Genomic DNA, 27306 nt, shown 5'->3' with positions numbered 1-27306 from the left:
ACAAAATACTTACAAACAGGTTCAGCTAAACACTTTGCTCTTTAAAGATACCTACTACTATGATTGGTGGAAATCAGAGCATCCTTAGTGCCTTTTCCTCAATATGCCGTTATTTCTTTAAATGAGGGAAAGCCTATACTTTCAAGTTTGAAATGTCCTGGCTTGACTGTCAACAGATTCTGCATTTGGCAGATGAAACATTATATGGCTTGGTTTACATGTTAATGAGAAATTAAGACTTGTCAAGTGGTTTCTGTTTCAAATGAAATGCACCTTTGTGCATTTATTATTATTATTATTTAAACTATCTTAAAAGATTAGCTTTACATTTAAGGTGTCCCCTAAGGATTGCATGTATGATATGAATTAGCTTTCACTCTTGAAATAATAGAAGGCCCATTTGGCACCCTGAACCATGACATTTTCTAAGAGAATTTAATGTGAGGGGCCAGAATCACTGAGTTCTAATGTATGCTAATCTGAAACTTTGTTAGATATAAATTAACTGCTCCCCATAGAAGTTTGCTAATTTACACTTCAACCACAAGTAGTTACTATTCACTTCTAAAATCAAGAGAATTTGATACTGTTAAACTTGAAATATTTTCTTTTCAGTATGATAAGTTAGAAGTGGCAATTCCTCATTGTTTAATTTGTATTTCCTAATTTAAAAATTATATTTATTGGCCATTCTGTGTGCCTTTTTATGAATGACATGCTTATACTTTACCCTTTCTTATATAAATGGTCAATCTTTTAGTTTTTGCTTCATAGGAGCTTTTCTTTTCTTTTTCTTTTTTTTTTTTTAGCTATATGGATTACAAGAAATTCTCATATACTTGTCTTTAAATCATTTTCAGCAATTTTTATTTTCTTATCCTGTTTTATTGCATTGGCTTGAATTGAATACTATACATGCAAAGGCTAAAACCTCTGTATAATATTAACTAGAAGTGAAGATAGATGTTTGTTGTAGGTTTTTAATAATTATTCTTTGTCAAGGTAAAGTTCACTTTGACTCCTACTAAGAGTCTTTATTGTGAATAAACTTTTCTTTCAGATATTTTTCTACATAAAATGAGATATTCATAGGATTTTTCTGCTTTAATATTTTTAAGTGTGAATTATATTTTAAACTTTTCTTGCAATACTGAGAAATACCCTGCATGGTCATGATAAGTTTTGTGTGATTTGTATTTTTTTAAAATTAAATTCTCTTTCATTCCTGTTCCACAGATGGTTAACTTTCCACCAAAATTTTTGCTCTTTTCCATAGTGTGGAATTTTCACTGGACGGGAATTTTCCAGCTCCCCTTGTATGCAACTAGGTCTTGGGACTAGTTCTTGTTGGTAGAATTTGAGCAGAAACGATGTCAGTTATGGGTCAAGTGGATTGAAAGGATCTATGTCTTTTTTCAATTTTTCTTTTCTCTTCTATTATGTAGATAAGAAGTAGTCAAGCTATGGTGTATGGGCCAAATCTGGTCCTTGGCACATTTTTGTAGTTTATGAATAAAGGATGCTTTTTATATTTTCAAGAATTAAAAAAAAAAAAAGAATGTGTAGTAGATGCTATATATATAGGCTGAAAAGCCCTTTATAGAAAAAGTTTAGTATAGATGAAGAAGTCTCTTAAGCCATGGAGGTTGTGAGAACTCTCAGATGTAATAAGGCTGGTTCCCTAAATCATTGAGTAAAGGAGAACTTCATATTAACCACAGTGTTGGCACTCAGCTGTTAGATGAGTAAGAAATAAACTTATATTTTGTTGTCACTGATATTTTGATGTTGATTGGCAGTTAGCACTACCTAAGTAATAAATGTATAATTTCTAATATTGCTAATTTATCCATTTCCTTTTTTTTTGGATTGATCAACCATAGAGATTTGCCTATTTTATTAATATTTTTAAGAAATATCTTTTGTATTTGAAATTACTCTCTATTATTTATTTGTTTTCTTTCATTAATTTATGCTGTTTTTGATACTTCTTTCCTTTTATTTGGGTTTAGTCTTTTGCTCTTTTTCTGAGTTCTTGTATTGCTCGTGTGGATCATAATTCTTAATATTTGTTACATTTTAATATATGCATTCAGGACTATAAATCATCCTCTAAGTATTAATTTAGCTGCATTTTACAAGTAGTTCTAATGATTTGATAATATTCATCATGAATTTTTAACCCATAAATAATCCATATGTATTTTATTATTTTTGTACTGTGTGAGCTTTGGGACCCAGTTTTGTCATTGCTTTTTAGTCGTACTATATTGTGTTATGAGAAAGTAGTTTTTAGAACTGTTGGGATTTGTTTTGTGGCCTAAGCCTTTGTCAGATTTATAAATGTTTCATGATTGCTTCCAAAGCATGAATGTATCCAGATTTTTTGGTGTAGTCTTATATATATATTTGTCAGTTTTGTAAATTATATTATTAATCTTCATTAATTTTTTGTCTACATGATTTATCAGTTACTTGTTTGTAGAACAGGTTTGCTTAAATCTCTCAGTTTTTATTATAGATTTTCTAAGTTCTCCTTATAATTCTGTCACTTAAAAATATTTTGATTTTGTGATAGGTTATTCTGAATTATTATATTTTTTGGTGCATTTCTTCTTTGAGCATATGTAATGACCTTATTTCCAATATTGTTTTTTCTTAAAAACAATTTTCCATAATATTAATATATCTATCTAGCTTTACTTTGCTTAGTATTTCTTTTACATATCTTTCTAATCTCATTATCAGCAATATTTCTGTGTGATTATATTTTAGAAGTGTTGTCTGTAAAAAGAGTTTAGCTGAATACTTTTTGCCTCTTCATTTCTTTAGTTCTTCTTTGTTTTTCTTTTTAATATATCCCACTAAGAACATAAAAAGTGATAGATTATAAAATCATCTGCAATGATTCTGCCCATTGGATGGTAATGTTTTCAATTCAATATGCGGTTGGGTTTTTGTTTGTTGTAGTTAATTTTCAATTTTAGTAATTGATGTTTCATTTGATTAGAACCTTAGTCTCCTGTCATTCAGTTTGAGCCAATGTTATTAGCTTTCTAAGTGTTTATCTTTTCAGATTTTATTACTTGATTTATCAGCTTATACTCTTTGATGCCTACTCTAGAGCTAATCAATAAACTGTTTCTTCTTTCCCTCTCTCCACCCCATTTCCTCATTTTTTTGGTTATTTTGTTACTTTTACATTGTTAGACCATATAGCATTTATGAATCCCATATGTTATTTATGCTTTTTAAAATAATTTTTCTGTATAACAAATTACCCTCAAAAGTTATTTTAAAACAAAAATATTTTTTATCTCACATAGTTTCAGAGGGTCAGTAGTCCATGAATGGTTTTGTTGGGTGGTTCAAACTTAGGGTCTCTCATGAGGTTGCAGTTAAGCTGTTGGCTGGCATAGTGGTCATCTGACAACTAAACTGGAGGTGGAGGATAAATATCTAATGTGGTTCACTCACATTGCTATTGGCAGGATGCCTTATTTCCTTGCTGGCGATTGGCAGTGTGTTTCAGTTTTTCATCATTATGGGTTTTCCTTCAGGGCTGCTTCAGTGTCCTTATGACATAGCAGCTGAGTTCCCCAGAGTGAGTGCTCCAAGACAGAGCAAGAGGTAGCTGCAGTGCTTTTTATGATCTAGTCCCTGGAATCACATACCATTAATTCTGCTTTTTTTGTTGTTGTTGTTAGATGAAGGTCACTGTGTCCAGACCACACTGAGGTGAGGGGAATTACACAATACCTCTTGAAAGGGGCAATATCAAAAAATTTGTACACATATTTAAAAAGAAAACACCGTTAATACCCTGGCCACAAAATATTCTTCTCAACTGCAAAATACACTTATTTTTTCTCCCAGGACCCTTAAAAGTTTTGTACCATTATAACATCACCTTGAAGTTCAAAATTTTGTTATTGAAATCAGATCCAGGTGCACCTGAGGGTCCTTGGGTGTAGTTCTTTTAGTTAAGCTCCTTAAATTCAGTTTCTCTAAATCTGAAACCCTGTGCCTAAGAGGCAAGTTATGTTCCACTTTATATACCAATCATATGATGGTAGGACAGGCATTAACATAACCTCTCAGAAGTTTCTCTTAAAAAGAGGAAAGGGATTGGAGATGCAAGGAGTCACTCATCTATAGCAATTCTGAAAATTCAGCTGGGCAAACTTTGGAAATTCCTTGATTAGGACTCAGTTCTACTCCTGTCTACTCCTCTTGGCTGAACTCTCTGGGTTGTTGATTCCACTCTTTGAATCATTCTTCTTTTCCAAAAATGGTAACTCATATTTACAGTTGCATAGTTTCTCAGTCATCTTAATGTCAAAATTTCATAGGTCTAAAGACCGCTTTCATTAAGTATTATTTCTGTCCTTTTTATTCCAAGCTGGAAGTGTTTCTGAAAAACATAATTCTATTAAAAACCCTGTGGGTTTCCTGTGAATCTTAGTGAGGATTCACTCCATTAGATAAAGGTCATCCCCACAGATCTCTTCAGGATAAGCCCTTTACCTATTTTAAGCTTCTTCTGAGATAGCAGAGAAATAAAGCTCTTAAGCTTCTTAGAAATACTATTGTTGGGAGACATGTCTCGGTGAAGCATATGACATTGTTCTTTTGAGTGCCTTTTTTTCTGACTGAATGGTACCCATAGGAACCACCTTAGAGCGCATAACAGTCCTAAAGGGACAATTTTAATAAAGATTGAAGCCGTGATCTTTGCTTCATCTTTAGACCAAGTTTTCTTGGAAGTGCCCTGGGTCTCATCTTTACTTGGAAGCCATTTCTTAATATTAGCATCATTTGCAGTCTGGTAAAGCTGATAATCTTCAAACCAGCAAGTCCTGGATCCTTTTGATTTAACAGTTCTTTTTTTCCTCATCTCTATTCCCTTCCACTTTATTATAAACTTCAAGAATAAACCAAATGACAGTTTTAATATTATGGTTAAACCTTTGCTAGATCATCTAATTAAACAGGTACATTTTCTAATTTCTACATACATACAAGTCACAGTAATGCTAAACTTTCTGTCATTATATAACAAGGATTTCCCTTCCTTCAATTTCCAATCACATCTTTCTCAATTCCCTTTAAGCTCTCATGGGAAGCCTCTTCAAAGTATAGACTTCTACTCACAGTCAGCTCAAGGCACTTTAGCCTTTCACTAACAATCTCATCAAAGTCCTTCCAGATTTTCCCACTGCCAGGTTCCAGAGCCACACCAATATTTTTATTCATTTACTATGAGAGCACTCCACTTATAGCCATGAAAATCTGTATTTGCTATCTAATGTTAGGTAACAAATTACCCCCAAATTAGTAACTTCAAACAATAAAAATTTGTTATCTCATGCAGTTTTTAAAGTCCAGGAGTGGATTAACTCAATGATTCTTGCTTGGGATCTCTCTTGAGGTTACACTCAACATGTTGGCTGAAGCTGAAGTCATCTGAAGGCCTGACAGAGCTGGAATTTCTGCTTCAAAGATGGCTCACTCACATGGTTGTTGGCAAGATGCCTTAGCTCCTTACTGGCTTTTGACAATAGGCTTCGTTCCTTATCACACTGGCCTTTCCACAGGGCTGTCTGAGTATCCTCATGACACGGCAGTGGTATTCCCAGAGTCAGTGAGAAGAGAGAGAAAGAGGAGGTCATGTTTTTTTTTTTTGTTTTTTTTTATGACCTAGTCTCCAAAGTCACATACAATCACTTCTGCTTTTTGTTTTTTTTCAATTTGTAGGGATTCACTAAGCCCAGCCCTTACCCAATAGGAAGGTAAATAGGCATCTTAAAGGTAGGGATATCAAAGAACTTGTGGATATATTTTGAAACCACCAATCCCCAATTTTGTTTTAGTCTTAGATCTCTAGTTTAATAAATCCACTGCTCAACATCAGTTCTTTTTATGAAGTTTCTCCAATTATTTCTTGGTTGAGTGAAGATTTCCTCTAGCAAATTCTTCAAGAAGAACACGTGGGTACAATATTTCCTCAGTTCTGCATTTTTCCAAATTGCTTTGGTATTGAAGCTCCTCTAAGCTAGATGAAAATTTGACTCTTTGCCTTGAGTACCTTGTAGATATTGCTTGACTGTGTCCTGGAGTTCAATGTGTTTGTGTTTATGTGCACAAGATTGACAATCTGGTTTTCCTTCTTTTATAAGTAGCTTTTTAATTTTATTTATTTTTTGCTTAGAGACCCAAATAATTTTTTTCTTTATATTTAAGTCTAATAATTTTATCAGCATGTGCTTCAGTGTTAGCATTGTTGTTATTTTAGCAGGTATACAGTATCTACTTGCAGTGTGTATACAGCACTTTTATTTCTAGGAAATTTCTTGAATTTTGAATTATGATTTTAAATATGTGTTGTATTTAATATTTTTAGATTTCTTCTTCAGGGAAAATACAGTTATACATATATTTGATTTTTAAGTTGAATTGTGCCCTCCCCACCAAAAAAGATACACTCAAGTCCTAACCCACAGCACCACAGAATATGACTTTATATGGAAATAAGGTCATAGCAGATGTAAATATTTAAGTTAAGGTGAGGTCTTGCTAGAATATGGTGTGTACTTAATCAAATATTACTGGTGCTTTTATAAGAAGACAGCAATATGAAGACAGAGACATACTGAGAGAATGTCATGTGTCAATGAAAATAAAGATTGGAGTCATGCAGGTACAAGCTAAGGAAAACAAAGATTGCTTGCAAACCACCAGAAGCTAGGAAGAAGCAAGGAAGGATTCCCCTAAAGAGTTCAGAAGAAGCATAGCCCTGAAGACCCCTTTATTTTGGACTTCTAGTCTTCAGAAGCGAGAGACAATAAATTTCTGTTGTTTTGAGGCACCCAGTTTGCAGTTTTTGGTATAGCCACCCTAGAAAGCTAATGCAACAATTTTATTTGCATGACTTATTTATATCATTTTCTCTCTGGTTAGTTTTATCTTTATTTCTGTATCATTTTTCTCTTTTCAAGGATCCTTTCTGTTGCTATGTGAAGAGCACTTTATTTAGTAGAGGATGCTTTTCTTTTTGTGGTCAGGATTCCTCTGATTTTTAGAATCTACCTGTTTCAATGGCATCATACTATCAACTGCTTCCTTCCTTCTCTTTCATTTACTAGCAGGTGCTACCTCTAAACAACACTGCCTCTGCTTTCCAAGGTGTGTCCCTGTCTCTCCCCAAGATGTACTTTCTGGAACACTTCATTATAATTTCCTTTGGCAGTGCTGATTCACCAGGCTTCAGACATACCTTCAGAAGTTTCTTTTTCAGTGTAGAGCTCTCTTCTTTGGGGTATTCATCCTAATTGGTCCTACATACCAGTTCTGAAAAGACTCTCCTATACAATTTTGTGCATTTCCTGCTGGGCTCCTCAAACTGCTCTGATCTGGTGGGACTTTTCTTCCTAGTAACACAGTGAGTAGTGGTTATGAATTTTTTTTTATTTGGAAGTCTATTTATATGAAAGGCTGTAATTTCAGATCTATCTTACATAGAAAGTTGAAGTGAAGAGAAAACACTAGCCTTCCTAACTTAAAAGATCTGTATCCTCATTTGTTTGGAGCATAGAAAATGACTTTCTTGGTTTCTTGAAAATTGGGATCATTGATGCTTTGACAGTTCTTTAATTTTATGAAGTCAAAATGGCCTCCACTTCTGCTTTATCAATTCACAGATTTTGAAAGTCATAATGGAATTTATATTATCTGCATAAGATGCAGGTAAGTATGGATTAAAATAAGGTTTCATATTTGACAGAGGCCATGATGCTCAACTTCTTCAAGTCCCATTTCCCTTATTTATAAAATGGTTCTAATATTAACCATTTTGCATTATTGCTCTTAGTTCTCTATTTGCTAATTTATGTAAGCACAATATTTTTAGCCTAGAGTATAGCATATTTTAGGCATTCAAAAATTGGTAGGTGTTATTCAAAATAACATGATATTAATATTACAGTCAGTGAATCAATTCTATATAAGCTAATTTGGCTTATTAGCCATTTTAGCATTATAAAATTGACTTAAACCACAAAGTTCTTCTGAAGTCCTGGAATACATCCACCTGTCAAAGGAAACTGAGAAGGTGATTAAAAAGCATTGGTTGGAAAAAGATACCTGCAAATTCATTTTCTCACTTAGCTTAGAATAGCAGATGCTAATACACTTTGTACTTGGCATTCTTGATTCTTCTAAAGCCTTGGATTAAAATGAAAATAATTGGATTGGAAACTTCATCATCCATCCATTTCAGAGAATATTACAACAGCTCCTGCTATGGACTCAAGTCAATTTAAAGCAAATATATACCCAGGTACTTTGTTCATGTTCTACTTGGGAAATAATATTATTTCCTCCACATCAAATGTGTAAGGACTTCATTTAATTCTTTTATGGGAATTCAAAGCTCATAAAGATAACTGATGGTGTAGAAGACTGAACATTTTTATTCTCCAGTAAATAGAGACAAATTGATTTGCAATTTAGGTTTTATGTGAATATTCTGGTGTTATATTTGTTTAAACTGTAATTTAAGACAGTGGTTCCCAAACCTGGCTGGCCATTAGAACCACCTGAGGATCTGTTTAGACAAACATATCCCTGAGTATCTCCCACACTTACTGAAACATCATCTATCTGTTATAAAGCTTCTCAGGTGGTTGGTGAAATCATAATTGGAGGAGTTTCTGATTAGTCTGTATTTCGTCGGATTTGGGTTATAATGCCAGAAAGTGCGTTATACAGTTAGGAATGTTAGAAGAACAATATAGACCCTTGCTTTTCAAAGTGTGGTCCACAGAGGAGCAGCATCAGCCTTACCTGTGAACTTGTTAAAAATTCAGAACTTAAACCTTTCCTCAGATATGTCATATAAAACATGCATTTTAACACAATCCCTAAATGATTTGTATGCATATCAAAGTTTTAAAAGCACTGATGTAGACCTTTCATAGAATAGGTTTTGACCTTCTTATCTGAAAATTGAAAGTAAAAATTTCATGTGCTGACCAAAGAGTGAAGATGCAAGATCAAAAGGGAAAATATTGTAGGTTATGCTATTTACAACATGAAGTTTTCATTGTAATTGCAATTATAACAACCTAGTTCATTGTCTAGTCTGAAGTTAGAAGTGGGTTCACTCACTGCCCCTCATTATTTCTGTGCTGCTTAGTAAGATATGTAGTTGGGAAGTTGGAGGCCTAAGTTTGAATTGTACTTTATGCTTATCTTACTGACGTGAAGTTTGAAATTGAGGTAGCATCAATTGCAACAAAGCAAAAACTAGAAAGGCTTGTCCTACCCTTCTTGAGGAAAATCATTTTCCAGTGTGGTGATGCTTATTTGGTGAACACTTTAATATATTAATTTCTCCTAGGCTTTCCCAATTAACTCTACCTGACTATCATCACTGCAGCGTTTGTGCTCCTCTCTTAAATTTCTTTATTTTCACATCTAGAACTGTTTTAGAATTACTTAATTTTTTGCATTCTTCAGATTGCAGTTCCTTGGGAGCAACTTGTATTTGTTGCTTTTGTAGTTCTCAATGCCTTCATCCTCCCCATCCCAGTTCCCAGAATAGTTCTTAATAGGGTGATGAGTAATTAGGGTGGTCACCTTATCCTGATTTAACTGAGGCAATCCTAGAATACATCTGCTGTCCCAGAACAATTATAAATAGCTTCCCCTTTCACGTCCAAAAATGTCCTAGTTAGAACTATAAATTATATAGTTTCCCTATATGTAATGAAGATGAAACTGAGCTGCAGTTAATTTTGTCTAAGGAGACCCTTTTCTTGAAGGGAGCCTCAGTAGCTGCTCTAGGTGAGATTATCACTTACCCTGCATCTCTCCAGGTTAGCTCCTGCCCGTTCCTTCCTCTTCTCTTTCCTATAGCAGTCTTTGATCAGTGTGAAAAAGCAAATGTTCAAAGGATCAGAAATGAATTGCCAAACTTCTTTGGAAATATAGTGTACCAGAAATAATTCACTACTTTATTGTAGGTATTTTATTTAATTTAAATTTCTTATTATGCTTTAATAATTTAAAAGCTGATTATATTACACATACCATATGATTTTCTTCAGCTTTATTGAAACATAATTGACAAAGAAAATTGTAAGATAAAGTATACAATGTGATGAGTTGACGTATGTATACAGTGTGAAAAGATTGTCCCCATTGAGTTAATTAACACATTCATTACCTCACAACTTTCAATTATGCAGTACAGTGTTATAAACTATAGTCAACATGTTATACATTAGATCCTCACACCTTATTCATCTTATAACTGAAAGTTTGTACCCTTTTACCAGTATCTCTGTATTTTCCCCACCTTCAGTCCCTGACAGTCACTTCGCTACTCTTCGTTTCTATGAGTTTGAGTTATTATTATTGTTAATTGTACCATGTATAAGTGATGCCATGAACTATTTGTCTTTCTCTATCTGGCTTACTTTACTTAGCATAATGTTCTCAGGTTTCATCCATGCTGTCACAAATGATACGACTTTTTTCTTTTTTTAAGGCTGAATAATATTCCTTTGTATATGTACATACCACAACTTCTTTATCTATTCAGCCATTGATCGACACTTAGGTGTTTCCATTATCTTGGCTAGTGTAAACAATGCTGTAATGAATATGGGAATACAGATATATCTTTGAGATAATGGTTTGGTTTCCTTTGGAAGCCCAGAAGTGGGATTGCTGGATCATATTGTAGTTCTATTTTTAATATCTTGATGAAACTCCATACTGTTTTCCACTATGGGTGTACCAGTTTACATTCCCACTTACTGTACAAGGGTTCCCTTTTCTCCACATCCTTGACAGTATTTTTTAATCTCTTGCCTTTTTGATCATAGCCATTCTAACAGGTGTGAGGTGATATCTCATTGTGATTTTGATTTGTGTTTCCCTGATGATTAGTGATATTGAGCACATTTTCATATACCTGTCAGTCATTTGTATGTCTGTTTCAGAAAAATGTCTTTTCATGTCCTTTGCCCATTTTTTTTTTTTAATTTTTTTAACATCTTTATTGGAGTATAATTACCTTACAATGGTGTGTTAGTTTCTGCTTTATAACAAAATGAATCAGCTATACATATACATATATCCCCATATCTCCTCCCTCTTGCGTCTCCCTCCCACCCTCCCTGTCCCACTCCTCTAGTGGTTACAAAGCACTGAGCTGATCTCCCTGTGCTATGCTGCTGCTTCCCACTAGCTATCTATTCGACATTTGGTAGCGTGTATATGTCAGTGCCACTCTCTCACTTCCTCCCAGCTTACCCTCTCCCCCTCCCTGTGTCTTCAAGTCCATTCTCTACGTCTGCGTTAACTGGTTTGTTTTTTGCTTTTGTGTTGTATGAGTTCCTTGTATTTTTTGGCTTAGCCTCTTATTCAATATGTGGTTTGCAAATTTTTCTCTCATTCCCTAGGTTGCCTTTTCATCTAGTTGATGATTTTCTTTGCTGAGTAGAAACATTTTAGATTGATATACTCTTGTTTATTTTAGTTTTTGTTGCCTGTGCTTTATGGAGTCATCCAAGTCATTGCCACGACCAATATCAAGAATATTTTCGGACTTCCCTGGTGGTGCAGTGGTTAAGAATCCACCTGCCAATGCAGGCAGGACAAGGGTTTGAGCCTTGGTCCGGGAAGATCCCACATCCTGCGGAGCAACTAAGCCCGTGCACCACAACTACTGAGCCTGTTCTCTGGAGCCCATGAGCCACAACTACTGAGCCCAAGTGCTCCAACTACTGAAGCCTGTGTGCCTAGAGCCCGTGCTCCACAACAAGAGAAGCCACCACAATGAGTAGCCTGTGTACCACAATGATGAGTAGCCCCCACCCTCCGCAACTAGAGAAAGCCTGTGCGCAACAATGATGACCCAATGCAGCCAAAAATAAATAAATAAATATATTAAAAAAAAGAATATTTTCCCCTATGTTTTCTTCTAGGAATTTTTTGGTTTCAAGTCTTATGTTCAAGTATTTGATTCATTTTGAGCTGATTTTTTTTCAGACCATGTGAGGTAGGAGTCTAGTTTCATTCTTTTGCATGTGACTGTCCAGTTTTCTCAATACCATTTATTGAAGATACTATCCTTTCCTCAATGTATATTCTTGGTTCCTTTGTTGAAAATTAACTGATGCATGGGCTTATATCTGGACTCTCTATTCTGTTACATTGATTTATGTTTCTGGTTTTATGCCAATACCATACTGTTTTGGTTACTATAGCTTTGTAATATATGTGCTATTTGTTTTTTAGGGCAGTATTTTCCCCCATTCTCCCTCACCCTTTCCTTCATGTGCCCTCCATCCACAATGCATCTCCTTCAAATTAACTGATGTTAATAACATAGTATTTATTTCCATGTATTTCTCTCCACGATCATAAATCAAATATATATGTATATACACATGTATATATGTTGGATTTTGTGTCATTATTTTTTTGTCTCACCAAAACCTGTGAAAATTCATTTAAATAATTATTTCCATAGCTGCCATTCCAGGATGTGGATATACTATAATTCTCTTAACTAATTCTCTGAGATTGTATTCAAGTTGTTTCCAAGTTTCTTGTTATTACTCACCATTATGTACAGTACTACAGCAAATGTTCTTTGACATATTTCCTTATATACTAATAGTTTTATTTTTATGTGGAGTAGGATTGATGGGTCAATGTTGTGTGTTTGTGTGTGTGCGTGTGTGTGTATTTAACTTTAATAGGTGCTGCCACATTACTTTCCAAAATGATTGTAACAATTCATTGTGTTACCTTTAGCTCATTTGATGCCCTCTGACTCAAAGGCCAAGATTGGCTGAGAGGACATGTGAAACCAGGATGCTACATTCTACTATTTACATGTCTTTCAGTATGAATGAAAAGTGTTTTAAATATTGAAGAGATAGTGATACAATTTGAGTTTTACATTACATGAGTTGTTTTTATGAAAATAACAGAATTACTATTACTTGAAATCTGGATTGCCTCAGCAAACCTTGGATACATGATTGTTGCATAATTTTGACACATAAATTATGAAAGCTGTGCATTGTGAATTGTTTACAAAACAGGTATAAGACTAAGAAGTTAGAATTATAATGAGAACATTCAGTGATATTTATAATTTATATTTACTCGTTTGTTCAGGATTAAATAAAGATAGTCTCTGACAGAAGTACAATTTAAATGATTTGATGACTTTTTCCTGAAGAGAAATTTTACTTTATTCTGATTCCATCCCCAAATTCACATGCCACTGTGACATCAGTGGAGGCTCTACCTGCGCCCAAAAGCATGGATCCCCATTTACAAAGGGTGATCTAGGAATTACTGCCTCTAGATGTCCAACCTGTCAGAAACAGAATGAAGCAGAGCTTCCCCTCCATCCCCAAATGGCACTATTCTTTGAGGAGACCAACCAGTTACTTGGTAGCAAGTTGACTACATTGGACCCCATCTATCCAATTCCGAGTCAATTTGACTTTCCTGCCTGCAGAGCCTCAGCCAGCACCACTGTCTGGGGGCTTATGAAATGTTTGGTCCACAAGCATGGAATCCCACACAACATAGCACCTAACTAGAGGAGTCACTTCACAGTAAAGGATACAAGAGGGCATACCCATGACTATGAGATTCTTTGTTTGTATTAGGGCACACCATTCAGAGGCAGCTGGCCTCAGAATGCTGTTATGGACTTCAAAAGGCAAAGCTAAAGTGCTAGCTCAAAGGAAACTCTCTGTTAGGTTGGGATGTCATCCTTCAGGAAGTAGTATATGCATAAAATCAGAGATCTTTATAGGGTGCTCTATCCCCAGTGGGAAAGATGCATGGGTCTAGGAAATGAGTGCCCCACTTACAATCACTCCCAATGTAACTGGGGAATTTATGCTTCCTATCCCCATAAATCTTCACTCTGTAAGGTTCAAGGTCCTGTTTCCCTAGGGGGCACACTCTTGCCAGGAAACATAGCAAGGGCTCTAATGAACATCAAGTTATGGCTGCTGTCAGGGCACTTTAAACTTTTGGTGTCCTGGGACCAGAAGACTAGAAGAGGAGTCCCCATTCTGTAAGGGGTGATTGACCCTAATTAGTATGGAGGAGGTAGGTTGCTTTTACATAGAGAGGAATACACTTGGAAACTAGGTGATTCATGTGGATTCTTCCTGGCACTCTCTTGTCCCATCACAACCATGAACAAACACATGCAGCAACCCTAGACTGAGAATGGTATATTTACCAAGGATTCAGACTTCTCAGGAATGTAGGTTTGGGTCACATCATCAGGAAAGACAAGAAGACCTACTAAAGTGACAACTGTGGATGAAGAAAATTTAGGATAAAAGGAAAGAGGGGATCAGTACCCACTGTGGCTCTGAGATCTGCTACAGAGATGGTGGCTGTAGTTTGTCCCAGTAAATTCCATTTCAAACTTTTCCTCTCAGGAAGAGAGATCCGTGGGAATCATGCAAGAGCTGTGCAGAGCATGATAGACTGTGGTATCCATGAAAATGCACCACTCAAACTGTCTATGACTCCACCACTACATGTGCATGAAGGCCACCCTTCTCACAGACCACTGTCCCCCCAGCAACTGAACTGGCAGCAATACTAAGGCAGGTTCTTCCTGAGGGACTCCTCATTGGCCTGGCCAAAACTTTCTTAGATCTGTAGTTTGAGACCCTTCATGCCAATGTCTCCTTCTTTCTCCTTCCATCACAAGGTTCAAACCTGAATCTTAGTCTTATGACTGCCCTCCTCCTCTGCTCGCTCCCTTTTCATCACAGGCATTTCCCTTGATGCATCTCTTGCATGTCTAACCTTGTGTTGGTGTCTGCTTCTCACGGGAACTTAATTAATCTCAACATTGACTAAATATTTTATATTGAGATTGTTTCAACCCATGGAAGAAAGGCATTTTTTGGAAATTGGTGCAGGAAGAAGTTTTTCTTTGGAGCTTTGTTATAGCAGATAATGAGATCACCATCACAAAATTAGGAAGCATATTCTCTAATGTAACATTTCTCAAACTGTCTACTATAGCCCAGTGGATGCCATAAGGGAAATAAAGAATTGCTAGGATTACATAAATTTGGGGAATACTGCATAATCCATTTTTTGTTATTATGGATATTCACGATGCATGTTAACGTGTTGTCTCTGTAAAGTTCTTTAGTAAAGAAACTTTATTTTACCTAGCAATTCCCTGAATGATTTATCCATGAGACTTTCCCTATTTTTTATGGGGGTATCTCTAATCCACTTAGAAAAGAACACGTTTGGACTTATAGCTCTAAAGACATCCCTTAAATCTAGAAATCACAGGTACAGTTTCAAAGCTAATCTTTGACGTTATGTCCAAAACCTCAGTTCATCCCATCTCTAAAAATCTTGCTTCTTTAATGATCTTTATTCTGCAACTTTAACTTCTCCTTCTTTTTTTTTAAATTTTATTTTATTGGAGTATAGTTGATTTACAATGTTGTGTTAGTTTCAGGTATTCAGCAATGTAATTTCAGTTATACATATACATATATTCATTCTTTTTCAGATTCTTTTCTCATATAGGTTATCACAGAATATTGAGTAGATTTCCCTGTGCTATACAGTAAGTCCTTGCTGGTTACCTATCTTATATATAGTAGTGTGTGTATGTTAATCCCAAGCTCCTGATGTAATCCCTCCACCCTACCTGTCCCCTTTGGTAAACATGTTTGTTTTCAATATCTGTAAGTCTATACCTGTTTTGTAAATAAATTCATTTGTTTCATTTTCTTTAAAATTAGATTCCACATATGAATGCTATCATATGATATTTGTCTTTCTCTGTCTGACTTACTTCACTTATTATGATAATCCCTAGGTCCATCCATGTTGGCTGCAAATGTCATTATTTCATTCTTTTTCATGGCTGAGTAATACTCCTTTGTATATATGTACCACATCTTCTTTATCCATTCCTCTGTTGATGGACATCTAGGTTGCTTCCATATCCTGGCTATTGTAAATAGTGCTGCAATGAACACTGGGCTGCATGTATCTTGGGGTGCATGGTTTTCTCTGGGTATATTCCAGTAGGATTGCTGGATTATATGATAGCTCTATTTTTAGTTTTTTAAGGAACCTCCATACTGTTCTCCATAGTGGCTGTACCAATTTACATTACCACCAACAGTGCAGGAGGGTCCCCTTTTCTCCACATCCTCTCCAGCATTTATTTTTTGTACACATTTTGATGATGGCCATTCTGACTGATGTGAGGTGATACCTCATTTTAGTTTTGATTTGCATTTCTCTGATAATTAGTGATGTTGAGCATCTTTTCATGTGCTTTTTGGCCACCTGTATGTGTTTGTAGAAACATCTATTTAGATCTTCTGCCCATTTTTGGATTGGGTTGTTTGGTTTTTTATTTTGAAATAGAGCTGCATGAGCTGTTTGTGTAATTTGGAGAGTAATCCCTTGTTGGTCACTTTGTTTGCAAATGTTTTCTCCCATTTTGTAGGTTGTCTTTTTGTTTTGTTTATGATTTTCTTTGCTGTGCAGAAGCTTTTAAGTTTAATTAGGTCCCATTTGTTTATTTTTGTTTTTATTTTCATTACTCTCAGAGGTGGATCAGAAAAGATCTTGCTGTGATTTATGTCAGAGAGTGTTCTCCCTATGTTTTCCTCTAGGAATTTTATAGTGTCAGCCTTACATTTAGGTCTTTGATCCATTTTGAGTTTATTTTTGTGTTTGGTGTTAGAGAATGATCTAATTTCATTCTTTTACATGTAGCTGTCCAGTTTTCCCAGCACCACTTATTGAAGAGGCTGTTTTTCGCCATTGTATATTGTTGCCTCCTTTGTCATAGATTAATCGACCAGGTGCATGGGTTTATTTCTGGGCTTTCTATCCTGTTCCATTCATCTCTATTTCTGCTTTTGTGCCAGTGTCATACTGTTTTGATGACTGTAGCTTTGTAGTATAGTCTGATGACTTCTTCTTTTACATTGGTTTTCATCAACAAGATCAAGTCCCTGTAACTTTGGGGGAAAATTTCCCTTCCCTGAAATCTCCTTTCACTAAAACCCATAAATGAAGACTTTTCAAGGTGAAATCAGCGTTTACTGGATTTACTTCTGGTAACTCCACTGATTATTCCCTAATATTACATAAAATGTACATCTCCCTCTTTCTGTTGTTATAATGCTATTGGCAGCATTTATGTGTCCTTGAGACAGGCAGACATTAGTCCAAATCTTAATTCCACAACTTAACTGTTAACCTTAGGGAGCTGAACCTACTTCATTCACCTGCAACATGGGAAACACTTGCTTTAGAGGCATATTTTGAGAATCAAATAACATGACATAGAAGGAAACACATAACACATTGCTTAATAATTGTTACTACTTATCACTTCCTTTTTCTTGAGACATTATCCTTTGGCTTTTAAGACATAATACTGCTAAGTCTCCTCCTACTCATTGACTATTTACTTCTTTGTCTGCTTTGCAGTACTATCATTCTCTTTCAATGCCATCTTGGTTCTCCTTTCTGTTTATCTATTATGATTTGGAGGTGAATTCGTCTGTTTCATGGTTTTCTTTACCACATATATCCTCATTACTCAGATATTCATATAACAAGGCTGGATCAGTCTCTTGAAATCAGACTCTGCTGGAAAATTTCACATATAAATAGAGCTCAACATGTTCAAATTTGAATACATTTCTCTTACATATGACCTGTTTTTTTTGTTTTCCTTTATCTAGCTGATATTACCACTATTCACCCAATCACACAAAGCCAGGAACCTCAGAGTCATCCTATACTCCATCTCCATCAGAGTCTTTGTGTAACATGTCACTTACTCTCATCAGTTCTACCTTCTAAATAGTTCTCAAATCAAGCCTCATTCTTACAGTAGTAATTTAAATTTAGCTCTCACTTGTTTTTTAACTGATCTTTCCTACAGCCTCAAACTTCTTTAATCTGTCTTCCATATTATGACCAGAATATCTGTTTAAAAGACAAATTCCATTGTGCTACCATCTTATGTGTAGGGTTAGTTCCAAATTTCTTTGCATGATATACAAGGACTTCAGTGACCTTGCCTTTGCTTACTTCTTGAGCCCATCTCCCTCAGCTTTTCACCCCTACTCTCACACAGTCTCGCCAAACCACTGAAATTTTAGAGGACCAATCTTTCTCTCTGTAATTCTATTTTGTATGTGTCATTTGTGTGCATGAGAAAACATTTATTTATCCTTTGAGACCATGCATACATGCTAAGACTTCTCTCTGAAGTCTTTCTCAAAAACCCAGAGAATTATCTCTATTACTACCATAATAAATGTTTGGAGGAATAGTAACATTCTTTAATAAATTGAAAATGTCTCAAGATGACTATTTTGAGTGGTGACACGTATTTGGATGCACACATTCTGATGTGCTTTTTAAAAAAATCCATTTTGTTATTTTATATTCACAGTGTCAATACAGCAAGTTTGTTATGGGACCTGAATTTGGAAAATTAGCTATTGCAGTTTAGAGTTTAACATTATTTGAGGGAATACATTTTCTGTCATTAAATCAAGGATATGAACTCTGCAGTGTCTCTGTGTTTAGATTATAAACTTAATAATGTAGTGGGTGGTTGCCCATTCTCAAAAAAATAGCATTCTCAGAAGAATTTGATAACATTGTATTAATTCTAGTTTATGACTTCTTATAATGTACTATTTGGTAGAATGATTATAAAATAATTAATGATTTGCTAAATATTTTCTACACTTGCCTAGTCAAAATAACTGGGAGGTTTAAGTTTTAAAAGTAGGTCTCTTAAACAAATTATTTGCTACGTTTAAGTGAAACAAATACAAAAAAGAAAAAGGCAACATGTATTTTACCTGTCAGAAATGTCAATAAACTCATCAGCTCGGTTGGAACTATAAAATAGATTTTACCTTTCTCAGGCAGAAACACACATAAGAAAATGATTTATACAGCTGAAAATGATGGGCACTTGGCTTTTAATCTGGAAATGATTAGGGCTTAATTATATCTTGTAAGTATAAATGAATAAATGAGTGAATGAATGAATAAATAAATAAATAAATGAGACCAAAGAGCTTTGCATGTCTTCTATGTGTTTAAATCATATTTATTCTGAATTTTTGAACGTTATATTAATTTTTAATAAAATATTGAAATACCATGGCACTTTGGCACAAACTTCTTTTTTAAAAAATGTGCCCACACTAAGCTGGACTCAGCCAATGAAAAGCCATGGACTCTTTGTTTATTATAGCCCTCCCAAATTCCTTTTCCTCTCTATAAAAGCATTCTTCTTCCCTTGCCATGCAGGAACTTGCACATGATCCAATTTGCTAAAAAAATCTCTGGGAGTCTATTCAGGTCAGTATTTTTGTAGCCCATATAGGGACCAGAGAAGACCCCCAACGACTCTGGGACTGGGACTGGTGGTACCCGCAATTGAACCCATTGTTGCTTACTGCTTTTCTCACTGACCCTGGAGTTTGGAGGTAGGTCTTTCTCCTGGATCTGAGCTCATGCCCTCTTTCCATTTGAAGCTCTCCAATTTTTCTTTTTTCATATTTCTTTAATTGTTAAGGAAAACATCATTCATAGTCACTTATTGGTGAAACTCTCCAGGTTTTATTTGAGATCTTTTTAAAATTTTCACCTTTCAGGCTAAGGCCTTGTTCTGTATGCAAGCACTAATTTGGTACATTGATCTGATTTTGAGATCAAACTGTTCCAACTGAAGCTGGGTGAAAACACCTTCAGCCCATTCCTTTGGGAACCAGGCTGTTTCATTGAAACTGTGCTGGTCTTTCAGCCTTTAGCCTATTCCTTTGAAAGAGGCTATTCTCTGGAAAACAACTGAAAAAGCCTTTGGCCTGGCTCCTCTGGGACCAAGCTGCTTTTTAAGAATTGGCTGGTATTTAGGGTTGCAAGTGGTTTGCATTGAGATGTATGAGCTGTTTAAAAATTGATCTTTTACTCTAGGAAAAGACCTCTGAGAAATGGAATCTCAGTTATCTAGGTATTTTGAGGGTGCCTCCAGCTGGTTTTATGTTTAACAACTGAGAACGTTCCTTTGTGTATTTCTAACTGAACTAACTGACCTGACCAAAGGCAATTTAGAATATCGACGGCCATTATGGGGAACTTTCGAAATCCCCAAACTTAATTTTCTTAAAATTGAAAATTAGACTACAATACTCAAAAACTTCCAGAACTCAGTGGAATGCTTATTTTGTTTGGTATTTTGAGTCCTCCCAATGTTATCAGGAGTCTAAATTTGCCTCTCTGCAAAATAGGATTTTAAGTTTAACTGAGATAAATAGAAGATTAAAGAAAGATAAAATGGCTCCTGAAGCCTCAAGCTCTTCTCCCTTGGCTCTTTGTGCTTCAGATCCTTCTTTCTTCTTCCTCTTTATGCTGCCGACATCTCTTCCATACACTCAGCTTCCCCAAACTAATTCTCTCACTGAACTTGCCTTTTTCACTGAAACTCTCCCCACTCCCTTTTCCACTGAACTTATCAGAACATGTCTCCTTTAAAGTGAAGCTTTCTGAGGATCCAGAAGCTAAACCCTTAATTTGTTTTACTCCCTGAGTAAGCTTAACTGTGAGCCATAGTCAAAGAGTTTTTCAAAGTTATCAAATATTCTCACAGATTTGCTGAACAGTTTAATATAGTCATTCAAATTTATCAACTGGTTTCTCTGACTTATATCAGCTAGTTTATATGCTTGTTGGTAAGGCCAGGCCTAGCACTGGATGAAAACCACTAATTGGGTTAAACCCTTAAAGGTCTCTAGAATTAAAACTGGAAGATCATCCAGCTAACTTATACTATCAGGCTTGGGCAATCACTACCTTTTTGATTAGGCCCTTTGAGAGATATACACCCTTTTTTCCTTAGTCCTTCTGCACCACCCATTTTTAGGCCAAGATACTTCTCAGAAAAGTATCATGCTGAAATTTTTTTCTCACAAGGGGGGAACAATTCTAGAATTTGACAGTAGTCATAAAAGTAACCAACCAGGTGAATTAAATGATCCATTGACATCTTTTGTTTGTTCTCTGTTGGTACTAGGGCTGATTCTAGAAACATTGATTATTTACCCCCATTGAATTAACTACCACCTTCCTTATGGGCAAAGGAAGTTGATGTTGCTGAAATTCCCAGTGCACTTTCCATCAAGATTTAAGTAGATCCCTCAAAACCCCTTCCCAGAATTAACTGATACCCTATAAGTAAAGAAGCCTAAGGCATAAAACACATAAAAAATATATTACAAGGCTCAAGGCCTCATTGGTCCCTTGTACTAGCCCCTGTAACACTCCCATTTTACCAATGAGAAAACCTAAAGACTGAGTGTGGAGGATTGTCTAGGACCTCCGAGAAATAAATAACATGTTGTCCCTCGATACTGTGTTGTTCCTAGCCCCATACATTACTAACATCCATTCCTACCAGAAGTAGATTCTTTATTGTAATTGATTTATGCAGTGCATTCTTCAGTATTCCAGTTGATGAAGCTAGCCAATACCTCTTTGCCTTCACTTGGAAAAACCAATTCACCCATACAGTAATGCTTCAGGGGTTTACTGAAAGTCGTTCTATTTCTCACAAATCTTTAATGCTGATCTGGATGTTATAAAGTTCCCTAGAGATTCTACTGTGTTTAAGTAGGTGGATGATTTCCTTCTTTGCTTTCCTTCTCATGCCTCCTCACAGAAAGACAATATCTACATGCTAGATTTTATCCTTAAAGGAACATAAAATCATCAAGGAAAAATTGCAGTTTGCCTGAACTCTGGTTTGATATTTAAGGTATTTGTTATCAAAAGAAGGGCCACACCTAGATCCAGATAGACTTCATGGTGTCCCAAGTTTCCCCAAACTAAGCTCTAAATGCGAGGTTTTCTTGGGCTGGTTGTTTATCGCCAAAACTGCCTTCCAAATTTCTCTCTTTTGCCAAACCTCCATATGTTTTACTCAGCAATAAAAACCCTGGCTTAATTTGAACCAGACAACTTTTAAGATCTTAAGGGACAGTTTGATGAGCTCATCTGCCCTTGGGCATTCCAATTTTGAGATTCTCTTTTTCCTTTTTGTATATGAAAAAGAAGGGAATGCCCTTGGGGTGCTCACTCAAAAACATAGTGCCCACCATCAACCATAGAGTATTATAGCCAGCAACTGGACCTGTCACACAGGGATACCCCCCCTTGCCTTAGAAACATCATGTTCACAGCCTTTTTGGTTAAGACTACCAAGAAAATTGTTGTGGGATCCCCTTTAACAATTTTTGTACCTCGTGCAGTAGAAGTTCTCCTGAATTCTCATTACATTCAACATTTCTCAGCTAGTTGCTTCACTTTCTATGAAGTTCTTTTGTTAACTGCTTCTCACTTATCTCTTTTATGTTGTAATAACCTTAATTCTACTACTCTTCTCCCTCTGTCACTGATGAAATCCCTCGCTGTTGCACAACACTGAAAGATCAAGTCCTGACTTCTTGTGATGATCTAAAGGAAATTCTTCTGCGTAATGCTGACTTCTCATGGTTCACCAATGGCTTTTACTTAAAAGGTGACAATGGCAAATATTGTGCTGGGTAAGCTATTGCAACTCCTTTTGACATTGCTAAGGCATCTTTACCTATGGCTACGTCAGCCCAACAGGCTGAATTATATGCTCTTTAGCAGGCTTGTACTTTAGCCAAGGATAAAACTGCCAATATTTATACTTTTAGTAAATATGCTTTCAGAGAAGCTCATGATTTCAGATAGTTGTGGACGCAATGTGGCTTTCTTACTTCCAGTGGAAGTAAAATTTTAAATGATCCTTATGTTCAGGAATTATTGGGTGTCATAATATTACCTGCTGTTTTAGCTATTATTAGGATTCTGGGCCATTTTAAACTTGATTCTCTAGAAGCTAAAGGAAATCACCTCGCTGATATTTCCACAAGGAATGCTACACTTAAAGGGACCAGGAGCAGCCAAACCACTGTATTGTCAAAAGGAATATTTCCCCAAATGATAACTTAGGAAAACTGGCCAGAGGAGCCCAAAAATTGGTCTCATAAAAGGAAAAACAAAATTGGAAATTCAACAATTGTTGGCTTGATAAAAAAGAGAAAGCCCTGGTTTATACCAAACGACAACCTAGTCTTACCAGAGACTCTGAAATTCCCAATCCTCACCATTTTACATGCATTAAACCATTGGTCTACTGAAAAAATGATTGCATTCATGAATCAATATTGATGGAGAAACATTAATGAAGCCCCCAAAATTGCCTAACTTACATGTCCCACTTGTTTCATGATAACCTTGGAAAGACTGTCCATACTGCACCCAGACATTTTTAACTGCCTAATGGATTATTTGAGGTATGGCAAATGTTTTCACACTGGATTGAAGCCTTCCCTTGCAGACAGACTACTGCCTTGTCTGTAGCTAAAGTCTTTTTGGAAACGATTATCCCTACCTGGGAAACTCTTCTTGAACTTCATAGTGATCAAGGAACCATTTTACCAGTCAGGTACTTTGACAATTGTGAACTGTTTGGTTGGTTTTATAATATTTTCACTGTGCTTAACACCCTCAATCCTCTAGTTTAGTCAAATGCACTGAAGGCATTATTAAGACTCAATTGGCAAAATTTGTAGAGGCCCTTCAAATACCTCTCCAAAAACATTGCTATTGGTCCTTCCAAATCTCAGATCCATCTCTTTTGGACCTCATAAACTCTCACCCTTTGAGATAGTCACAGGATGTCAAATGCACTTGTCTTCTACTTTTTTGCCCCACAACTGATAAGTTGAGAGATACTCCAATACTGCAGAGGCCTTATTGCTTCTATTATAAGTAACATGCTTTGGCAGAATAATCTTTTCACAGTTCACCCTTGGGAAATAAAGACCCTAAGCATCGCATCTTGCAATTTGGAGATTTTGTCTATTGGAAAAGGCACCTCCAGAAGTCTCTTCAGTCTTGCTGGAGAGGCCCCGATCAGGTGCTTCTAACCAACCCTTGTGCCACCAAACTACAAGGAGTAGTTACTTGTATTCAGATGACATTCCTAAAGAAAGTACTGAACCCTAAATGGACCTGCACATCATCTGGTGACCTGAAAGCAAACAGTATCCAGAAATAAAGCAGATGACATCTGATGACATGGCTTTCCCAAAATATCTGGGCCAGTCACCAGATCTTTGATGGTGACATAGCACTTCACATGATCTCTAGTTAGACATTGATCTTTGATCTTAATAACATATGGACTTTAGATAAAAAGTGCCAGAGAGTTCTCCCTCTTACCTCTCCTTGTTACTCAAATGTAACCTCAGTAGATTTCCGACATGTGCACTTTCCCTCTGACATGAGACACTACACCCAGGAAAGGTCCTTCCTGGTGTTGAGGGACAAAAAGTCACTGAAACCAGAAAAACTGACTCTTGATCAATAAGATAAAGAGAAAGGTCTTGAGGAAAGGGAGAAATTTAAAAAGTTAATGAACAGAAACCTCAATTCAATAGAGTCGGGAGAGCAGAAGGGGGAGCTTTCACGCTCTGTGACAATAGCAGAGACCAAGAGGAAGAAGAAAGACTTATTTCTTTCTTGGCAACGACTCAGCCAATAAAAAACCATGGTCTTTATGTTTACTACAGCTCTCTCAACTTCCTTTTCCTCTCTGTAAATGTGTTCTCCCCACCTTTCTGTGCGGGAACTTGTATGTGGCTCCCAATTGTTGTAGACCTTGAATTGCAATTCTCTGCTGATCCTGAATAAACCCATCTTTTTGAAAAAATTATTTTCTTAAAATTAATTTTTATTGGAATATAGTTGCTTTACAATGTTGTGTTAGTTTCTACTGTACAGCAAAATGAATCAGCTATATGTATACATATATCTTCTCTTTTTGTATTTCCTTCCCATTTAGGTTACCGCAGAGCACTGAGGAGAGTTCTCTGTGCTATACAGTAGGTTCTTATTAGTAATCTATTTTATACATAGTATCAATAGCTTATATATGTCAATCCCAATTTCCCAAATCTTCCCATCCCCCCACTTACACCCTTGGTATCCATACATTTGATCTCTACGTCTCTATTTCTGCATTGCAAATATGATCATTTATACCATTTTTCTAGATTCCACATATATGCATTAATATATGATATTTGTTTTTCTCTTTCTGACTTACTTCACTCTGCATGACAGTCTCTAGGTCCATCCACGTCTCTACAAATGACCCAATTTCATTCCCTTTTATGTCTGAGTAACATTCCATTGTATATATGTACCACATCTTCTTTATCCATTCATCTGCCAATGGGCATTTAGTTTTCTTCCATGTCCTGGCTGTTGTAAATAGTGCTGCAATGAACATTGGGGTGCATGTGTCTTTTTGAATTATGGTTTTCTCTGGGTATATGTCCAGGAGTGGGATTGCTGGGTCATATGGTAGCTCTATTTTTAATTATTTAAGGAACATCCATACTGTACTCCATAGTGGCTGTATCAATTTACATTCCCACCAACAGTGCAAGAGGCTTCCCTTTTCTCCACACCCTCTCCAGCATTTATTTGTAGATTTTTTCACGTTGGCCTTTCTGACTGGTGTGAGTGAAGTGATACCTCATTTTAGTTTTGATTTACATTTCTCTAATAATTAGTGATGTTAAGCATCTTTTCATGTGTTTGTTGGCCATCTCTATGTCTTCTTTGGAGAAATGTCTTTTTAGGTCTTCAAACTGTTTTTGATTGGGTGTTTTATTTATTTATTTATTTATTTATTTGTGATATTGAGCTGCATGAGCTGTTCATATATTTTGGAGATTAATCATTTGTCAGTTACTTCTTTTGCAAATATTTTCTCCCATTCTGAGGTTTGTCTTTTCATCTTGTTTCTGGTTTCCTTTGCTGTGCAAAAGCTTTTCAGTTTAATTAGGTCCCATTCGCTTATTTTTGTTTTTATTCTCATTACTCTAGGAGGCAGGTCAAAAAGATCTTGCTACGATTTATGTCAAAGAGTGTTCTCCCTATGTTTTCCTGTAAGAGTTTTATAGTGTCCAGCCTTACATTCCTCCAACTTCATTTTTCTTTCTCAAGATTGCTTTGGCTATTGGAAGTCTTTTGTATTTCTATACAAATTGTAAAATTTTTTGTTCTAGTTTTGTGAAAAATGCCATTGGTAATTTGATAAGGATTGCATTGAATCTGTAGATTGCTTTGGGTAGTATAGTCATTTTCACAGTATTGATTCTTCCAATCCAAGAACATAGTATGTCTCTCCATCTGTTTGTGTTTTCTTTGATTTCTTTCACCAGTGTCTTATAGTTTTCTGAGTACAGGTCTTTTGCCTCCTCAGGTAGGTGCATTCCTAGCTATTTTATTGTTTTTGATGCAATGTTAAATGAGATTTTTCCTTACTTTTTCTTTCTGATCTTACATTGTTTGTGTACAGAAATGCAAGACATTTCTGTGTATTAATTTTCTATCCTGCAATCTTACCAAGTTCATTGATTAGTTCTAGTAGTTTTCTGGTGGCATCTTTAGGATTTTCTATGTATAGTATCATGTCATCTGCAAACAGTGACAGTTTTACTTCTTCTTTTCCAGTTTGTATTCTTTCATTTCTTTTTCTTCTCTGATTGCCATGGCTAAAACTTCCAAATTATATTGAATAATAGTGGAGAGAATGGACACCATTGTCTTGTTCCTGATCTTGGAGGAAATGCTTTTAGTTTTCACCATTGAGAATAATGTTTGCTGTGAGTTTGTCATATATGGCCTTTATTATGTTGAGGGAAGTTCCCTCTATGGCCACTTTCTGGGCAGTTTTTATCATAAATAGGTGTTGAATTTTGTCAAAAGCTTTTTATGCATCTATTGAGATGATATGGTTTTTATTCTTTAATTTATTAATATGGTATATCACATTGCTTGATTTGTGTATATTGAAGAATCCTTGTATCCCTGGAATAAATCCCACTTGATCATGGCATATGATACTTTTAATGTGTTGTTGGATTCTGTTTGCTAGTATTTTATTGAGGATTTTTGCATCTATATTCATCAGTGATATTTCCCTGTAATTTTCTTTTTTTGTGGTATGTTTGGTTTTGGTATCAAGGTGACAGTGGCTTCGTAGAAAGAGTTTGGGGGCATTCCTCCCTCTGCAATTTTTTGGAAGAGTTTGAGAAGGATGGGTGTTAGCTC

Source organism: Balaenoptera physalus (assembly GCF_965194825.1).
Source record: "Balaenoptera physalus genome assembly, chromosome: 17".
Lineage (NCBI taxonomy): Eukaryota > Metazoa > Chordata > Mammalia > Artiodactyla > Balaenopteridae > Balaenoptera > Balaenoptera physalus.
Note: the sequence above shows the minus strand (reverse complement) of the source record.